Source organism: Belonocnema kinseyi, chromosome 1, assembly GCF_010883055.1.
Source record: "Belonocnema kinseyi isolate 2016_QV_RU_SX_M_011 chromosome 1, B_treatae_v1, whole genome shotgun sequence".
In the NCBI taxonomy this organism is placed as follows: Eukaryota; Metazoa; Arthropoda; class Insecta; order Hymenoptera; family Cynipidae; genus Belonocnema; species Belonocnema kinseyi.
This window is the reverse complement of record NC_046657.1, coordinates 167,099,856-167,105,922: the sequence shown is the minus strand read 5'-3', so window position 1 is coordinate 167,105,922 and position 6,067 is coordinate 167,099,856. Positions and strand designations below refer to the sequence as shown.

General features: G+C 31.4%; 1 protein-coding gene across 3 annotated transcripts in view; it reads left to right on the top strand.

The window, feature by feature from the left end:
• The window catches only part of LOC117170645 (prolyl 4-hydroxylase subunit alpha-2), a 24,967-nt gene that overhangs the window by 4,183 nt on the left and 14,717 nt on the right, over window positions 1-6,067 (top strand). The gene's annotated exons all lie outside the window — the stretch shown is intronic.

The window sequence follows — 6,067 nt, the reverse complement described above, 5'->3', positions numbered from 1 at the left end:
GTGAGGGCCCCTTTTACGACCAGTAGCAAAATTATATTTTAATTTCAATTCAATACATTCTTGTTCATTTTTAAAAAATTATTTATTTGAATCATAGAAATTTGAAAGAATATATTAACCATTTTTTAAGTATTTGAAAGAATCTAATTTGTTTAAACAATTCTTTTTCCAAAAATATCTTAAAACCGCATTTTATGGATTAAACTTAATATTCTATTATTATGAGGAGTAGTAAATTCTGCTAAAAACCTTATGGCAATGTTTATACAATTCATTTTTTATTTCTTCCACATTTCTTTTAAATTAAACATGGTTTGGTTACCAATAAAAACTGTTTAAACATGGACACGACGTTTTAAACCAGATTTACTATTCGAAATAATTCAATATTATGTTTAGTTCCGAATTTTTAATCTAATCAGAAAATATACACTGAGGATAAAGGTGAACCCATAGGACAATCTGATATTTGTTTATAGAATTTCTTATCAAAAGAAAAACAGTATCGTTGAAAGCAGTTCTAATGGCTATTGACAATTAATTCTTAATTATTTTTGGTAAGTTAGGATTTAGAATTAGTTTTTCTCTAATGTAATCTTAAGTAATATTTACATTCCACTCTCTGAATAATGCCGGATATGGGCTGGTAGGGGAATATTTTTCATTGAACTCAGCTTGCCCCACTGTTGGCACGTGGATGCACCATTGAACTCGCGCCCGCTCTTCCCGAATAGTGCTGCTCGGCAGATACCCCCTCCCCTCGGAATCACGAAATATATATGTTAGGATATTTTTTTGCGATTTTGTTTCAACTGAAACGAGTCGTTTTTGTACGAGAATTGATTCGGTAAGTATTTGATTAATTACTATATTCACTATAAAGCATTAATCCGCTACCCAGTCTAATTTCGTAGATTTATTTGAATAGCACTATTCAGAGAGACCGGATTGAAACGACGGTGTTCGAAGCGATAGCGCGATGGTAGGAGATGCGATCGAGCCAAAATTAGGAGAAACGGCGCTATTCAGACCGGAATTATTCAGAGAGCGGACTGTAGTGAGATACTATCAAACACCGACACAACTATGGAAAGTATTGAATGGGTTGTATGTACATCGATATTTTTACATTCTCATAAGAGAATATATTAGATTTCTGTAATATTTGACCCCTTCCATTTTTGTCAAAAGTCCACGTTTTGAGACGCCCTGAATCTGAAAAACAAGTTTTTACGAATGTGTAAATTTTTTATAATAAATATGGTGCAAGGTACATTTGCAGTTCGAATAATTCATCTGACACTTTTTCGTATCTGATATACAATAAAATCCGTGTAGTCTTTTTTTATGGCGAGGATGGTAACAACTGCTATAATGAATATCGTATTTATTAATAAATAATTAAGTAGTTTGGAATCATAATAATATAAATAAATTCCAAAATTTGGAAGAATCTGTTAAGTTAGTTGAAAACCTTCCGAAAGGAACATTATGATTTCATTTTTGTAATGGGCGATCACGGCAATTTAACTTTTGCAGGTAATAGAGATGACTATAACAAAACAGTTGAAAATATTCTCAAGAATGATATTCTGCATAAAACTAATATGGTTCCAACAATTGAAAATAAATTTAATGATATAGCTGTTAGATGGGAAAACAAAAAAATTAATCAATGCGCTTACCGTTTAAAAACTCACAATAGTGTTTTAGCAAAAGCTTATGCTCTTCTAGAGGTTCATTAACCAAATTTAGCTTGCAGACTGATTCTTTCCACAATGAGCTCTCCTACTAACAACTTATCTAAATATATTTCAAATATTTTAAAACCAGTTTCTTTAAATACTAGTTCACCCGAGTCAAAATTTCGGCCCTACTTTGAAACCGTAACTCCTACCTTAGTAGGGGCTGGAAGATTCAAAGTAGGTTCTAAATAATCAGCGATTTCAATGTAATTTAGACCCTACTTTGACGCTAAAAGTGTTCGAAATCGGCCGTTTTTCCACGTATAGCGTCAAAGTAGGGTCTGCATTTAAGATAAATTAGATCCTCTTTTAAAGCTCAAACTAATACTGTAGGGCTTGTGGCATCAAAGCAGGTTCTCTATAATTTCACGCCAATATGGATGAATAAAAATAAGTTTTGTTATTTATCAGGAAAATTAATATAATATCTATGATATAAACATCAAGGATGTTCGCAGTTATTTTTTAGACATATTTTTAATAGAATTTTTTGATTATGATGCTAAAGCATAGTACACTGAAAAATCCGCAAGGGGTAAAAGCTATCACAGGGTTCCCATCCAGCACCTTAACCCTGCCGTCGGGGGGTCTATTGTTTCGGCCGAGTCGAGCACTGGCTGTACAGTTTTCTTCAATAAGATGCAAGGTCCACACCACGAACCCTACACAGTACCCACCATTGCGATATTCTAGGAAGAGAAATAGAGACACTTTGATTGAACATTGAATTATTTGGTTGAAAATATCTCACTTGTGGAAACTGAAACAAATTCAAATTATAAATTTATTTTGATTTGTTAAAAATTTTCTTTTTTTCTTCTGATACCTTAATTATTTGTAACTAAAAATTTTTTTTTTTTCTTCCAACAAATTATTGCATGTGTTCGAACAATACATAATTCATTCCTCACTGGGGATAGACATACATTAATGGCTTATAAAATACTAAGATATTCATATTCAGGAGACATTTTTTGGACCATTTGAACAAAATTTATCTCAAGAACCTATTAGAACATACAAAAGTATTAGTGACGACTTGTTTATAGCGGTGACTAGACTAATAAAATCTGGGCCAATTACTTAGCTGCATTTAAAACATTCGCTTCTGTTATTGGCCGCTTAGCCTATATAACATTTTTAACAATAATTTTCTAACAATCAAAATAATAAAAGACTGTTCAGTTTAATTTTTAATTATCCATTTAAAAATTACTTTATATAAAGTTATGCAACAACCCTATTACATACTAATTAAAAAAAATATTTTTAAAACGTTCTAATTCTGTAATACTCCCCCCCCCCCCTGCCTCAGAAACTAGATCGATCTTCATAGGTAAGTAATTCAGTTTAATAGATTATTAATTCAGTTTACGAAGCATCGACAGTCAAGTCTATCATCTTAGTAAAGTTTTAGAATGGAATTTCTGACCCAGCGGGCACAAAATTTGGCGATGTCTTTACGACATAGTTACGACATCTTTACGACAGCTTCACGATATCCTATGTCTATGTCGTTACAGTGTCTTTATGATATTGTAAAAATATCGTCAGATCATACGACATATTTACGATATCGTAAAGACGACTTAACGACATGGACATAGGATGTCGTAAAGTTGTCGTAAATATGTCGTAGCGATGTCATAAAGACGTCGCCAAATATTGTGCTTACTGGGGAATTTCTTTACGAATTTCGTCAATCCTAAGGACAAGAATATTCACACTCAAAATATTGAGTCGCACTGGTCCAAGATCAAACGGGATCTGCGTAGGCGACTCGGGAAAATGTCAGTTGAGAAAATTGAACATAACCTGATTGAATATGTCTGGAGAAACACATACACCTCCAACGAAGAATTATTTCTCAGTATTTTATAAGCAATCAAGTATTTCTATCCCCAATGAGGATTGCTGTATCAAGCAGGAGAAAGCCAAGAACAAACGGCCCTTTTTAGGACCAACACATTTTTCTAACGAAGGGATAATGTATTGTTTGACTACATGCAATGCATTGTTAAGGAAAAGTATATATTTGTAGTTACAAATAATGAAAGTATAAAAAAAAAAAGAAATTGGTGACAAATCAAAATTAATTTATAATATGAAATTGTTTCAGTTTCCATAAGTGATGAAATTTCAACCAAACTATTCAATGTTCAATCAAAAAAGAAGACGGGGACCTTAATATGTAGTCCTGCACTGAGTTTCCTTCCTTTTCCTAGTGTCTCTCTTTCTCTTACTAGTGTATCGCGATGGTGGTTACTGTGTAGGGTTCGCAGTGCGAATTTTGAATCTTGTTGAAGAAGACTGTACCGCCAGCGCTCGACTAGGCTGAAACAATCGGTTCACCCGAATTGAGCCAGCGGTCAGTGTTTGACCTGAGCATCGGAGGGCCCCATTTATTTTGAACCCGAATTAGGCCAAAACGGATCTCTCTTGTTTGCTGGATGCTCCTCCCATTTGAAAACAATATGGATATATACACTACTCTAGTGACTATAGATAACTAGGTAGGCTAGACGGTCCAAAAAATGCTTTCAATAATGCTAGGCAGATGTAGTTTCTCTTAAATTTTCCGCTTTAGGTCAACTTTTCATTCTGAGTAAGATAGTGAATAATAAAAGTTGAGCAACTTGATTGTTTAAACAATATAATAATTATTTGTAATGAAATTCTCTTTGAAAAATACTTTATAAATCATTTTTTGTTCTTATTAAGTATTATTACTATTATTCTTGTTATTTAGTATATTGATTAAGTAATCTGGGATTTTTAGACACTTTTTTATTTTCTTAATATTTTTTAAAAATATCTCAAATAATTACCTAGATTTAATCACACCTCTAAGTTAGGTAATACATGTTATTTTAAAATTTAAGAAAAAAAAGTCTACGAACGCATTCGTATTTGACGTTAGTTTGTTGAAATTTTTTTTACTTGAAATTTCATAATTTTTAACCTGAATGAGGTATTTTGGCTTTATTTCAGGATTTTGGTATAAAAGTTATGAACTGATTTCGAAATTATTCCGATATTTTGAAAACGTTCAAACATTAACAAAATAGCGGTGTTTTTTCTAAAATTCACCACAGGAGAATTTTTCTTCATAAATAGAATTTTGAATTTTTTTCGCAAAGAACGGCACTTTGCACATTTAGAAAAGAGCTACTTCTACAAAAAGTTTTGTTACTTATTTATAATATCTTGTACCATTTACAAGGAAAATAAGAAATTTAATTTTCATGAACAAAAAATAGTTTAAACCGCATAAAACGAGTTTTCTACTAAGTTCTCGAATTTTGAAGTTGAAAGGAAGAATTTCCTGTAAAAGCTGAATTTTTATCCAAAAAATAAACAGTTAAACCAAAAATCTTAATATTTTAATAATATTATTTAGCCATGAAGATGAATTTTCTACCAAGATGAACGAACTTTCAACAAAACGCATATTTTTCACCAATCAATTTAAGATCACTTTTTAACAGTTAAATCCTGAACTAAAACTATGAACTTTCATTTAAAAAAATTATAAAGAAGTTCAACTTAGACCAAATACTTGGAATTTTAACCAAAAGGTTAATTTTATACTAAAAAGGCGAATTGTCAACGAAATAGTTAGATTTTTAGACTAAAAAAGATTACTCTCTACCCAAAACTTAAATTGTTCAATTTACATTATAAAAAATAATAATTTTCAATTTAAAAAGCGAATTTATTATAAAAAAGTTGAATTATTTACTAAATAGTTGAATTATCAACCAAAAAGACCAATTTTTTACAAAAGAGTTGAGGTTTTAACCCAAAAGTATGAATTTTCAGCTAAAAAGTTAAATTTTTTAACTAAAAGTTCAATTCTAACCAAATGTTTATCCCAAGTGTATAATTTATTCTAAATTATAATAAATTCTTATGATTAACAAGCGCAAAAAACTGTTTAAACAAATAATAAGTATTGAAACAACTCAAAATTAGTGAAAAAGTACGAGGAAACTTTTCACTCATTGAATGAAAATAGTTTATGTTGGGAAAGTTTCAAACAATACCGTGTTTAGCATGAATTTGACATAAAACTGTTATTTTCATTTTAAGAGCATTTCGCGAGCACAATACAAGAGATTGAAAAGCAAAAAAATAAATAAAATAAAAGATGATTCATAGCTTCATATTCATACTTCTAATGGGCGGGGCAGTTTTGGCTCAATTCGGGACCACCGAAAATTGCCCAATTTAACCGTTGGGCTCAATTCGGGACAAGAAAGGCAAAGGTGGTTGACCGCTGGCTGAATACGGGTGCGCCCGAAATAATAGACCCCCCCCCC